Raw genomic sequence first — 15976 nt, 5'->3', positions numbered from 1 at the left:
AGTTCTAAAAGTTATGATCATTGGGGTTGGGTTGGGAATATGCATGCCCACACACACTTGTCATAGGATGAGCATGGGTAGGGTAGGGTAGCATATGGAGGGGCTTCTATCTCATAACTTGATGACTATTTCCCAGTTGGTAGTCAAAGTTTTAAGTGATAACTAAATATAATGTGTGTTTGGTAATAAAACTTAAGATAATAAAAAAGAGGAATTGTGTGGCTTCTGTTGGAAAGTTGATGCTGCTTAGAATTGTGTTCCTTCTATTCGAAATTTGATGCTACCAATACAAGCTTGGGCTTGTCGATGCCAAGTGACTCTCCATGATGTCAGCCCCTACCTAGTAGCCCTATGAGTGTCTTACTAGGGCCTATACTTCTTGCATTGTCTTAGGTTCTTGTTATAACCATCATATTGTTTGGCATGAGTGTTAGCCATGAATAATTATTTTGTGTTTTTCTATGGTTGGATCATTATCTCCATTAGCATGACGAGTGTGGACCTATGGGTGCCACGTGATTGGGAGGCATAGCTACCTTCACCACTGCTAGGGACTAGTGTACAAAGATGGTCTTTTATCCTAGTGCGACTATTGTAGGATGTTTTCACTTGACGCTATAGGTTTTAGAGTATGCTTTGTTGTGATTTATGATTTCATTAGAATGCTTGGATATCATGTTTAGATGATGTTAGTTTATTTGATGCATTCACTTTTTTTTTTTTAGCATATGACTAGATGATGTGATTTACTGTATTGGATTATCTATTGCTTATTAATTTAGCATGTTAGATTTCCTTATTATGATGATCAACATGTTAGTTTTTTGCATTATTCCTTTTTCTCAATTTTGATTTTTAGTTCTTGATGTGTTTTGATTTCTATTCTTGGATTGTAGGCTTCTAGGAGTAAGCCTAGTCTTGGGGGAGATGATGTAGTGCCTATCCCATTTGACTTCTGTAAGTCATCCTGATGGATGCAACCTTGTTGATTTTTTTTGTGATGGATCATGATTGTGACCATGAGTGGTCTACACCATAGAGGTGATTTGATGTGTGTTTCTATATCAATTGCTTTGATTATGATTATGGTTGATATATGAGATTATGATGTGATTTATGGTTCACTGAGGTTTGTGCTAGTGGTTACCAGGATCAATGTGGTATCATGAGGTTGTTTCGTGATTACCCTAAGATGTGTGCAGCAATTGCACTGCATACTTTTTACCTGCTACCTTGGACTAGGTTCCTATAGCAATGGCTAGTCATATTCATGATTGTGTTTGCTTATGTATTTCAAGTTTCTTTTTGTGTTGTTTAAACAATCATTATTAAATGCTTAAATAATTAGGAATGGATTTTCCATGTTGGATTCTTTGGATATTTACCTTGTTATATTTTGATCTGAGAGATATTTATTACTCATGTTATGTTTACTTTTGAGATGATCTGAGGGTTGGATGTTATACTTCAATTTCAGTTTCATAGATGTTAGATTACTGTGTAGTTTAGTTGATCATATTGGTAGGATGATGTCATTTTGAAATGACAGTGTGTTTTATGATGATATTTGGTTATCTAGTATTATGGCATATCACTGATTATGTTATGTGATGGATTTAATGCTATGGTTATTTACTTCATTTTTGTGTTGTTATGCTTTATGCGAATGTGAGTGATGTAAATATATTATTTTGATATAATTAAATAAATGGTTAAATTAGGTGATTTAATGCATTGATTGCTTTAGCTAATTTATTATATGAAATTGCACTTGATCATATTGTTTAGTGTGTAAGATTTACATCCCTGGCAGTGGCACATGGAGTTAGTGATTCAACTATTCAAATTTTACCAATGCCATCCTTGTATGGTTGACGTATCCTTATTTTAATTGTTTAATTGAACCTTTTGGTGATTATTAAATCTGAACTCATTTTAATTATTTGATTAGACTAGTGAGTGTGTCTGTGCTTTTAGAGTTTCACATTGTCACGAAATTTGTTAAAGAGATTTCTATGTTTTTGGGTTTTCGGGCTTTTAAATAGATTTATTTTAATTTTTGGAAGCTTTTCCATAGGTGAATTCTTATTTCTAGAAATAACCTATTTTCATTTGGGTCAATTTGGGGTTTAACAAGGTGGGCTAGTTATCTGCCCTAATCAATTATTCACTCAAAAAGTGAATAAATATCCAAAAAGGAATTTAATTTTGGACTTCTCACTTTTGAATTAGAAGCTTGGAGAGTAAAACCCAAAATCCTCTTCATTAGAATTTACTATTTTGTTCATTGTGGGAGCTATGGGCATGGGATTGTCATGAGATCAGGCTTGTTGGATCTAGCTCAGGGAAACCTTGGATTGCGACAATTTTTAGCTACTTTTGTGGGCTATTTATTTTATGCTTTAGATTCTCATTTTGCGCTTTTGGCTATGAGGTAGGGCTTTCCCGTTTTATTGTTTTAGCTCTCTTTCTACTTCTATTTTTGGTAGCCATTTGTTCGGAGGCTGAGAACTAGTGTTCCCGTCCATTTCTGTATGCTAGCTCTACCTGGTTGGGTGGGTATCCACATTTCCTTATTTTTCAAGTTGAGGGTTTGGGGTTTTGTATTGTTATGCTAGCCATTTTTGCATATAGTGTATGAACTTGATTATTTTTGGATTTTTGGGTTTTTTGTACCCAAAGGTCAAATGGGTTTTAATTTTGAAGTTTTCCAGATTTTGGAGTTTTTGCCTCATTTTGCATGCCAACCTATTTTCTTGAGTTTTCTTGGCACAATGTAGGTCATGGACCTGGATGATCCATTTGGATATCAGTTAGGCCACTATTGCACTTTTATGTTGCATTGGGATGCATATTGTACCCATACTTCTAACTTTGTGTTTGGTTGAGTAATTTTATACTTGGTCTTATGGTTTATCTTGGACCTTTGTTATTGTTTTGTGGACACTAGGATTTGTGTAGAATCCATACTCTCAAATTGAGGCCAGTTGAGTGAGTTCATGATGTTTGGTCTTGTTGTATCATTGGGATTTGTGTAGAATCCATACTACTGCATTTTTTTTGGTTGAGTGTTGTTTTGTATTGTGTTCTCATCTAGTCCTTGTGTTATGATCTTTGTGATGGTGTTGCACCACATGTGAGTACATGCGAGTACATTAGTTGGGTGACTTGTGAGGCCCAATCTTTCGTGGTACTTTTGGAAGTTATGATCATTGGGGTTGGATTGGGAATATACATGCCCACAGGCACTTGTCATAGGATGAACATGGGTAGGGTAGGGTAGCATATGGAGGGGCTTCTATCTCGTAGCGTAGTGACTATTTCCTGGTTGGTAGAGGAAGTTTTATATAAGTGATAACTAAATATAATGCGTGTTTGGTAATAAAACTTAAGATAATTAAAAAGAGGAATTGTGCACCTTCTATTGGGAAGTTGATGTTGCTTAGAATTGTGCACGTTCTATTGGGACATTGATGCTGCCAAGTGACTCTCCATGATGTTAGCCCCTACTTAGTAGCCTCATGAGTATTTGACTAGGACCTATACTTCTTGCATTGTCTGAGGTTCTTGGTTATAGCCATCATATTGTTTGGCGTGGGTGTTAGCCATGGGTGATTGTTTTGTGTGTGGTTGTGGTTGGATCATTATCTCCATCAACATCGTGATTGTGGACCTATTGGTGCCACATGGTTGGGAGGAATAGCTACCTTCTGTCATGTTCCCATATTTATAAGATTTAATGATAAATTAATTATTAATAATAATGACATAATTTTTCATTAACATATTAATATGTCCTTGTCTCCAAGAGAAAGGACATCTATCACATCATTTGTAGATTATTATTCATCGACCTCCATTATAATAATAAATGAGCTGATATTCAAAATCAAACAAGTCGACATTTCATTGATTAGAATGATTCTTCAATATTACATAATTATATTAAATGTATTAATATCATGCCTTTGTATATATGTACATTAATACATATATATTACCCTATTGTTATATCATACTTTCAGAGGGAATCCTATAATTGGATAAAATATAATAATAGTTCATATGCTATTATCAATTGTTCACAAAAGAAATAATATTGATACACTATATGAATAAATATTAGTCATAATTCATAATAATAGTAAATATAAACATTATTAATAATATACATTAATGAATAAATGAATTATGCAATATATATCTAGACGATAGTAATTGTATTACATATATAAATAAATATTATAATATATTTAATTTATGTAATATTAATAACTAATAATAATAAATTGATTAATCGATATAATTGGGATAAAAGAATTAATATAAATACAATATGATATATATATATATATATATATATATATATATATATATATATATATATATATATATATATATATATATATATATATATATATATATATATATATATATAATAAATAAGGATGGTAATAATGGTAACAACATTATTATGTTATATAGATGGCTTATATTATCCATAAGCCCAAGGATACACTACGAATATGGAAGTTTAAATAATTAATAAATGTTATACATATATAATATATATTAATGTATATTATTAAATATATGCTAATAATCATTATTAAACCCTAACCAAAACAAGTAGTTAATTATTTGAAGGGTTGCAACCATCTATGACCATTCACTTGTAATAACATATATAAATAGGAGAGCAAATGATAAACTAAATTTTATCATATACAGATTATTATCAAAAACTTATCAAATATGGAATGACTATGGAAATGTCCAAAAAGGGGAGATTACAATTGGTATCAGAGCCAACCTTCCACCCAACCTATGAGGTTTATCAGAGAGAATTCAATGCATCGGTGTTTGCCCACGGATTTAACAAATGGATCATGGGAGTATTGAGTTTGAGTCATGGATTACAGAATTTGAAACAAGCTGCATGAGAATATGTGAAAGAAAAAATTGTCAAACGAAAAAGTAAAGGAGATTCATATAAAGGAACTAGATATTATAGTGAAAGTTTTAGTCAGTTTGTGAGCAGAAAATGAGCTTGATTGTTTCCATGTTGAACTGGACAAAAGCTTGGCCAGAGCCACTGCTACAAGCATTTTTTGTTGTAGCCAAATGTGTATGGCATGTTCATTGCCGGCTATATTGATGACTGTATTGTATCGATTTGAGGTATCTTTTGGTAACAATGATGTTAATCTGAGGTATGTTTTTGACTATTGGATTTTCAGTGCCAATTCTATAATAATGTAATCAATTGCAATATTTCATATATAGATAATTGATTTACAAGGAGGAAGGAGGCTATCATTGCTATCTGATATAATGATGCTGTTGATGGTTATATAACTCCGATCAACCTTGTTGAAGATTGAATTTGATATGTACTCCCGAATTAGCGAATGAGGATATCAAATTAGCAGTGCTTTGACTTAATAATGTGACTATGATAATGGAATGCCGTGACTCTGAAATGTATCATGTGAATGTCAATATTAGAATTGTAGAGTTTGATAGAATGTTGCCAGAGATGTATGATATTGCCTCAAATGTATTTGAACCCGTGTTGTAGAGATGTGTACTGGTGATAGTACATTGTGTTTGGAGAGTGATTTTAACATGGTAGTGTTGGACACAATGTTGATGCCTAGTGGATGTGAGGTGGATGCTACTAGGGATGAAAATGTCCTTGTCTTTCTTAATGTTGAAAAAAATTTAGGTATGTGCCTTGATAATCTATCAACCAATTTTGATTGGCCAAAGTGGTTTCTCTGTTGCACTTGGCTTAGAGGAAGAGATCTAAATGTGTGAGGTCATACCATTCAACTAATCGAGGACTCACAATAATTTGCATATATATATATGGGACCTTATTCCACATAATCGACAATAATGGTACTGATGACCTAAAATTTCTAGCATTCCATCTAATAATTTTTTCCCTATAGTTAGAGTGACTGGAGGAATTACTATCAGGATTGTGCATGTTGAATATCATGTTTTTCTACCATAGTTAAAGATGTAAATGGAAGCGTAGCCAATAAAATAATGTGGGTATGCCAACAAGCCCAACTGTAGGTCACAGGGCAATATCCATAACATCAAGTTATCCTTGTCAATGAAGCCTTCCACGATTACAACAATCTCATGCAAACTATACACGATGGTTTCATGAATGATTATTGTAACAGATATTGAGACACAAAAATATCAGTATACAATAGAGAGAGAAGAGTTAAAGAAAAGATTCAAAATTATTGTGAAAAACCCTAAACAGTGAGATGCTAGCTTGAATGGTTTGGTTTATTGAATTACACTACAATATACCCATATTAGCATGAGACTTGCCTATTGATAGAAGAGAATAGAAGATACATCATTTTGATGAAACATGATAGTCGTTTGCAGGGCATGTTCCATCTGAGGAACAAACCTTAGAAATATGTGATAAAAATACTGAATCAGAGACAAATATTATGGTCCTCCTCAAAATGCTATTAATTTCATAGAAATATTTATTATCTGATATGGAAAGGTGAACGTGGAGTCAATAAAGAGATATAAAAGAAGTTAGAGCCTGATTTTTATATGGAAGTTGATTGGATTGAATAATTTATAGAAAACTAGAATACTAACAAGTACTTAATATGCAAAAAGAGCATCGAACGATAAAAAAGATCAAGAAAGGAACACGATCAAAGAAGAAAGTATTTTGATCTACTAAAAAGCATGTGTACTATATCACATGAGAAGTAATAGGATATCCAATATGAAACAATAGGATCAATTTATGAATTTCATAACCTAAAATGGTGAAAGGAGAAACCGATTAATACTGCCAAGGTAGAAGGAATTATAGCATTTGTATAATAATGAGATGGATATCAACTCCTATGTCAAGTCAGTCCACGTAAACATCAGAAAAAGTGATGGAGATTATTGACACAAGCAAACAAAGAGACCATTTGTTTAGTTATGTGATCGATGAGATAAAGATTCAATTGTGAATGTGAAGGATTTATAACAATAGCATGCTTTGAGAATTGATAATTTGAGTTTTCTATCTAGAGAAAAACTCCATTCACTCAACTTTCAATTCATGGTTCACCAGCATCCACATTGTTTGTTGCATCTCTAAGGAGGTTTCATCAAGCTGGTACAATTGGAAATCTTGTGTACAATCAAATATTCAAATTGTGACTTGTCACAAGGATCGTGGTATCTTTCCTAACACCTATGAAACAAGCTCACCCCTAGCTGATAAGGTAAACAAGGTAAGGTGAATGTAATATAATATTTTTATATAATACACGGCTATGTGAATGGCCCATGAATTTATTGGGGTCACCTCATGAACTGAGGAAGGTATGTCAAAGGAAAATGCATAAGGTATGCTTAATTCACATTTTAGCTTTCATTTTAACTTTCATTTATATATAGAAATGTATACTTATGAAATTTAAACGTGATGATAATTTAGATAAGTTTAAACATTAGATATATGTTTAATAATAATAATAATAATAAATGGTTATTACATGAATGATACTATATTCGTGGAGACCAATGTGTGGTCACTCAAGAGTGAAATAACCAATTTCAAATATTATGATAATTTATAATATTGTTATGAAATATACAGAGAATATAAAAGGGTAAATACATGTCCATAGAGTAGTGTGTATTCCAAAAAAGAAAGAATTTAACCAATTATGATATAATGGAAAGCCATGTGATTAGATAGTACATAGGGGTCTATTTTATGATCTCTTAAGATAGGGAGTTGGTGGAGGGAGAGGTGGAGTAAATTCGAGCACCTGATAGATATCCTTTAGGGAACTGCTTGTAGCTTGTTTCATGTGCCCTCTGCACCATCAATCTACCATCTCAAGATGATCATAATAAGGAGAGAAGAAGATTCCTATTCATTAGATGAACACTCATTTTCTCATCCACATTATGATCTCTTGAGATAGGGAGTTGGTGGAGGGAGAGGCGGAGTAAATTTGAGCACCTTACGGATATCCTCCAGGGAACCGCTTGTAGTTTGTTTGATGTGCCCTCTGCACCATCAATCTACCATCTCAAAATGATCATACTAAAGAGAGAAAATTTTTTTTGTGTACTATAAGAAGAAATATTTCAAATGAACTAATTAAATTAAATTTAATACTCATCTTCTCATCCACATTATGATATCCTAAGGTAGGGAGTTGGTGGAGGGAGAGGTGGATTAATTTTGAGCACTTGTTGGAATTTCTTGGAGCTTGTTTCATGCGCCCTTTGCACCATAAATCTACCATCTTATGATGATCATAATAAGGAGAGAGAGAGAAAGATTCCTTCCAAAGGACTATGTAAATAAGAAAAGCGAACCCTACCACTTTCCTATGGAGTTTGCAATGAGGAGAGAACACCCTATTGTAGTGCTAGTTAAGGGAAAGATAGTAATGGCTCCTTTTCACAAGAACCTTTCTAGCCAAACAAGAAATCCACTAAGTAGACCACCTCATGTGGATTCCTAACACCCACCACTGGGGCCAAGGGGGCCAAAGTTCCACTCTTGGGCTTAGTATGGAACTAACTTGGATTAACTTATTATTATTCGAATTTCTTTGAAGCTTATATATATTTATATACATGTATTGATGCTTATTTTGTGGTTGCAGGGTTCATAAGCCCAATGAAGAAGTATAGCCATTGCGTATTATTAATTTTAGGATCTAATCAAGGTTATGTATGATGTGTCTACATCGTGTCTACTTTGTGTCTTCATGCATCAATGTGTATGCTTCTTATTTTCTTTGTGTCTTCATACATTCATATATATACTTTGCATTCAAATGCATACTACATGTGTGACTCTTTTATTGAATAGAATGAAGTACTCTTACAAGTAAAAATTTGAATAGGATCTAGTAGTCAATTCCATTATATAAGGTGAAACAAATATGAAAATGTTTATTGCTTGAGGACAAGCAAATTCAAGAGGGGTGGACTGTCATGTTCCCATATTTATAAGCTTTAATTATAATTTAATTATTAATAATAATGATAGAATTTGTCATTAATTTAACATATTAATATGTCCTTGTCTCCAAGAGAAAGGACATCTATCATATCATTTGTAGATTATTATTCATCGACCTCCATTCTAATATTAAATGAGTTGATATTCAAAATCAAACAAGTTGACATTTCATTGATTATAATGATTCTTCAATATTATGTAATTATATTAAATGTATTAATATCATGCCTTTGTATATATGTACCTTAATACATATATATTACCCTATTCTTATATCATACTTTAAGAGGGAATCCTATAATTGGATAAAATATAATAATAGTTCATACGCTATTATCGATTGTTCACAAAAGAAATAATATTGATACACTATATGAATAAATATTAGTCATAATTCATAATAATAGTAAATATAAACATTATTAATAATATACGTTAATGAATAAATGAATTATGCAATATATATCTAGCCGATAGTAATTATATTACATATATAAATAAATATTATAATAATAAAAGATTATAATATATTTAATTTATGTAATATTAATAACTAATAATAATAAATTGATTAATTGATGTAATAAGGATAACAGAATTAATATAAATACAATATGATATCTATATATATATATATATATATATATATATAGTAAATAAGGATGATAATAATGATAACAACATTATTATGTTATATAGATGGCTTATATTATCCATAAGCCCAAGGATACACTACAAATATGAAAGTTTAAATAATTAATAAATGTTATACATATATAATATATATTAATTTATATTATTAAATATATGTTAATAATCATTAGTAAATCCTAACCATAACAAGTAGTTAATTATTTGAAGGGTTGCAACTATCTATGACCATTCGCTTGTAATAACATATATAAATAGGAGAGCAAATGATAGATTAAATTTTATCATATATAGATTATTATCAGAAACTTATCAAATACGAAACAAGTAAGGAAATATCCAAAAAGGGGACATTACACCTTCACCACTACTAGGGACCAGTGTACAGAGACGGTCTCTCATCCTAGTATGACTGTTGTTGGATGTTTTCACTTTATGCCTTGGGTTTTGAAGTATTTTTTTTTGTGATTTATGCTTTCATCGGAATGCTTGGATATCATGTTTAGATGATGTTAGTTTATTTGATGCATTCCCATATTATGATGTTTAGCATATGACTATATGATTTGAATTGTGGTATTAGATTATGTATTGCTTATCAGTTTAGCATGTTAGATTTCCTTATTATGATGATCAACATGTGATAGGTGATGTTATCTACTTGAAGGATTATCTTATGCTTTGCTACTAGTATGTTAGATTTCCTTATGCTTATATTGTAGCATGTCTTTGTAGTGACATCTCTATTATAGTAGTACTAACGATCTAATTGGTGGCTTGGGATGTTATGCACGGGGGATGGCTAGGATCCATGATGATCATATGATGCAATTGATGGCTGGGAGGAATAACGTACTTAGTTTGATTGTTTTGCACATTTTGATGTTGTTTTTAGTTATTACGATATTATTTATGTACACTACGATGTTGCTTTTAGTTCATTCCTTTACTGCTATGGTTTAGATGGATAAATGTTTCTCTTTCTGGCTTCTTGGCATCTTGTTGTTGTTGAACTCGAGTGTTTATTCCTCAATCTATATGGATATGGTGTTCCCTAGTGTGGAGGTTTGTTTTCCCATTTCATTCCTTGTTTTGACCCTTAGAATACTTTTCTTTCTTTCCTGGGTGACCATCTATCTATTGGAAATGATTGAAATGATCATAAGAAAAGTTGTTGGAATGATATATGAAAATGGTAAAGAATGTTCTCAATCATTGTTTTGTCATTGATGTCAAACTTGCTACTTGCAAGAATGAAAATTGCTTTAGTGATCCAAATACTATCAATTAGTTGATTGTCAAGGAGGAGGCAATCAATAAGATGTAACTAAAACACCTAGAGAAAGGTTGAACTTATGATGTTGTAATGAAGTATAAGAATCAACTAAGCCATTGATGAAAAAGTGTGTTGATGACATATTATAAGACACAGAGAATTGGCACACTGAAACATATCAAAGATGTAAGGTTTTAGCTAAGACATTTGTAAAGCTCAACTAAATTCATTAGAGAGAAGGAGCTAAGCAAGCTAGTATGTGCCGAGCAAATTTCTAGTATGTACCGAGTGATATCAAGTGCCAAGCAGAGATAGGTGCCGAGCAAGTTCAAGTGCTAAGTAAACTTCAATTGCCGAGCAAGTTCAAGTGCCGAGTAAACTTCAAGTGCCAAGCAAGTTCAAGTGCTGAGTGATATTGAGTGCCAAGTAGAGATAGGTGTTGAGTAACACAGAGATGTCGAGCACCAGTAAAACCAATAGTACCAAGTAACACAGAGATGCCGAACACCAGTAAATCAAAAATGCCGAGTTGCTGCATTATTTTGAAAATCAAAGATTTACCAAATCTAAGCTGACAAGGTTGTTATCTAGAAGTTTGTGAATTAAAATGGAAGATAAGAATGATGAGCTAGTGGCATAGAACACCATGTAAAAAGTTTTTAAGAATACAATTGACAAAGTTTGAAGATAAGAACAAGATATGAGGTAGATACATTGTATCCTACCTAATCCATTCGAAACCCTAAAATTGGAAAGGGAGAAATGAGCGACAAAGGAAAATCAAATTTCTATTTAAGGAGTGATAAGTTAATAAAATAGAGAGAGAGAGGCAGTCAAGCATGAAAGCATGAAATGCTGAAGGAGGTGCTAAGGAGATAAGAGAGCATAGAGACTCTGTTTTAGTAAGAAGACCCCTCATATGGATGCATTGGTACAATGAGTTAGAAGACTCAAGGAGACAAAGCTTGAGAAGAACTCAAGTAGTTAGAGCTGAAGTGTTTGAAACCAAGCATTAGGATTGAATTGAAAGTGTGATATGAAATCTGCAAAGTACGTTGTAAATTATATCCGATCAAAAGATCATTTATCGTTACTTTCTAGCAATTGTAACAGTAAAGTTTAAATCCTATGGACTTAGGTTGGTTTAATAGCCATGAGATAAATCCTTTAACAGGGTGACATTCCAAGTGAATGTTCTAAAGTCCTTTAACTAGGCCCATTCCTAACATTTTGGTGAAATCCTCTAACAAGGTCACATTTAACAGTGTGTTGTAAGCCTTTAACAGGATAGGCTTTTAACAAGGCATCAATTCAAAAGAGTGAGAATCAAGTAGCATGTTAATGGTGGTTTTTTCCAAATTGGGTTTCCACGTAAATCATTGTTTCATGTGTTGATCTTGCATGTTTTATCTTTGCATGTTGATTTATTGTAACTTGCTAATATGGTTGATTTAAATGTTTGGGTGGATGAAAAGTGTATGGATTCATAAAAGTAGTGAAAAAGTATTAATAGGGCATTTGGACCTTGAATAACTAACTCACCCCCCCACCCCACCCCCCCCCCCCCCCCCCCCCCCCTCAGTTATTCTAAAGAATTCTAACAATTGGTATCAGAGCCTTACTGTTGACTCAGTTTAAAAGAACTATAAGCAGAAAAGATCAAAATGACTAAGAGAGAAGTTCGCAAGCTCAATAAAGACAAATTTTTTGCATGGCAAAGCTTGATGAAGCTACATCTTGGATCCATAGGAGATTATGCCCAAAATTCAATTGTCACTAAACATGTAGATCCAACAGGTGCTCCTACAGCAGAAGATATGAAAAAAAAGCAAGAACACAATCAGACAATGTTGGAAATTGCCTCTGCACTTAGCTATGCTGAATTTGATGATATCAAAAGATGTGATACTGCATTCAAAATGTGGAAAGCCCTATCAGACATCTATGGAGGAGATCAGAATGTACAAAGAGAAAAAAGAGAAAGTCTCAGGGGAAAGTTTTATGACATAAAAATGGAGGAAAATGAGAACGTTGCTCAATATGGTTCAAGAATAAAGGAAGTGGTAAGTGCAATAAGATGCTTGAATGGTCAATTGGATGAAGATACTATTAATAGTAAGTTCTTAAGAACCTTACTTCCTATCTATGCTATTAGAGTATCAGCAATACAAGAGCTAAGATGTATACCAGGAAACAATCTAAGTTTTGAAGGAATAATAGGTAGACTCACTACATTTGAGTTATCTAATTTTGACAACTACAGACCAAAGAATGTTGAATCTACCTTTAAGGCCAAGTTATCACTAAAATATGCTAAATAGGTGAAATCAAAGAAATGAAGAAAAATGAAGTATGTATCCAGTGATAGTAGCACTGATGAGGAAGATGTGGAATAATTGGAAGCATTGCTTGCTAGAAGATTTCATAGAGGTAAACAAAAATTCAAAGGTAAGATGTCTATCATTTGTTTCAATTGCAATGAAGTAGGTCATATTGTTGCAAGGTGTCCACAGAAAAAGGATTACAAGGAAGGCAAAAAAAAAAAATTTCAAAGAGATGATGACAAGAGAGATTACAAAGAAAAAGGTAAGAAGTGTTACATTGTTGAAGAAAATTCTGATGATAATGATGATAAGGTTGTTTATGTAGCCATGAAGGATCAATCTAAGGAAGAAGAGCCCAAAAAATTGGTAACATGTATGAATAAAAATGACAGGTGGATCATAGATAGTGGATGCTCACATCACATGACGGGAGACAAAAGTAAGTTTGTTAACTTTACTCAGTATGATGGAAATAGTGTTAGATTTGGTAATGATGCTCCATGTCAAATCAAAGGAAAAAGTTCCATTAAGCTCATAGAAAAAATTTCATGTGATAATGCATACTATGTTGAAGGATTAAACTACAATTTGCTGAGTGTCTCATAGTTAGGCAATATAGGATGCAAAGTGGAATTTGAAAACAAAACTGCAAAAATCTATGATACTAATGGTAAACTGATAGGAAAGGGAGATCAAACAAAGAGTAATTTGTTTTACTTTGATATGAATGATGTTTCTTGTTTTATTGCAAAATTTGATCATGAATGGTTGTGGCATAGAAGATTATGTCATGTCAACTTTGACAATCTGGTCAACATCAGTAAAATGAAGAAAGTCAGAGGTTTACCAAAATTGAAGAAGCTTGATAATATCATGTGCAAACAATGTCAGTTAGGAAAGATGACTAAGTCAAGTTTCAAAAGAAAAAACTATACATCTAAAGAAGTACTTGAATTAGTTCATACTGACTTATGTGGTCCAATGGAAGTACAAAGATATAGAGGAGATAAATACATAATGTTATTTGTTGATGACTATTCCAGGATGATGACTGTTATGTTCTTAGAACAAAAATCTGATGCTTTTCAAATGTTTAAGTGGTATGTGGCTAGAGTTGGAAAGGAAACAGGAAAGAGCTTGAAATGCCTAAGATCAGACAGGGTTGGTGAATTCATATCAAATGAATTCAAGATATTCTATAATGATAAAGGAATCAAAAGACAAACGTCAGCTCCTAGAACTCCCCCATAGAATGGAATTGCTGAAAGAAGAAATAGATCTGTGATTGACTATGCTAGAATACTAATGATGGAAAAGACTATTGCTCTAAAATATTGGAGAGAAGCTGTAAGTGTAGTTGTACATACACTGGACCGAGTACAAGTCAAGAAAGGTACAAATACTACACCCTTTGAATTATGGTATGGCCACTCACCCAATGTAAAACATTTCAAAGTGTTTGGTTGTAAACGTTTTATCCTTAAAGATGCTAAAAATGGAAAATTTGATGCAAAAAGTGATGAAGGCATATTCCTTGGTTATTCCACTAGAAGTAAGGCATACAAATGTTTGAATATTAACACTAACAAAATTGTGGAAAGTGCAAATGTAAATTTTGATGAGCACACAGAAGTCCAAGCTGAAGTACCAAAGAAAATGGAAGAGTACAAAACTTTTGTGTATTCTTATGAAGGAATGACTGTTGATGAGGATGATGTCAATCAAATTGAAAATCAACAACAAGTATCAGTTTCAACCGAGTCACAACTAGTGAATGCCGAGTTGCATTCAGAAGCCGAGTTGGAGAATGAAGAAAATGCATAATCTAATTCTGAAGATAGTACACATGATGAAGAACAACTTGACAACGAAATGCATAGTGATCCTGAATCTAAAAGATCAAACATGGAAACAAGGACAGAGCCAAGATTATCCAAATATGTAAAAAGACATCACCCTGCTGAACAGATAATTGGTGACAAAGATGCAAGACCAATGACAAGGAACAGAATAAGACATGAGTCATGTCTGATCAGAAAATCTGAACCCAAGATAGTATATGGTGCATTACAAGATGATAATTGGTGTAAAGCTATGGAAGAAGAAATTGATCAAATAAAGAAAAACAAAACCTAGAGTTTGGTTCCCAGACCAACTGACAAGAATGTGATTGGCACCAAGTGGGTATTTAGAAACAAGCTAGATGAGAATGGTGAGATTACTAGAAACAAAGCTAGACTAGTATGCAAGGGTTATGCTCAAGAAGAAGGAATAGACTATGGGGAAACATTTGCCCCTGTTGCTAGAATGGAAGGAGTAAGAACTTTAATTGCATATGCTACATATAAAGATTTTAAAGTCTATAAAATGGATGTAAAATCTTCTTTCTTAAATGGTATACTAGAAGAAGAAGTTTACATTGAACAAGCAGAAGGATTTGTTGATCAAGAAAACAAGGATATGGTGTGTAAGCTACATAAAGCACTCTATGATTTGAAACAAGCACCTGGAGCATGGTATGAGAGACTTCACAAGTATTTAGTACAAATTGGATTTGAAAGAACTGATGATAACAACAACATGTACATCAAAGAAGAAGAAGGTAAAGACATTATTGTATCTAAAATCTTTGTGGATGACATAGGTCGAAATGAAGTGCTTTGCAAAAGGCTTTGCTGACAAAAT

The sequence above is a fragment of the Cupressus sempervirens genome, chromosome 9 (assembly GCF_028749045.1).
Source record: "Cupressus sempervirens isolate cs-2001-9-10 chromosome 9, ASM2874904v1, whole genome shotgun sequence".
Taxonomy (NCBI): domain Eukaryota; kingdom Viridiplantae; phylum Streptophyta; class Pinopsida; order Cupressales; family Cupressaceae; genus Cupressus; species Cupressus sempervirens.
Note: the sequence above shows the minus strand (reverse complement) of the source record.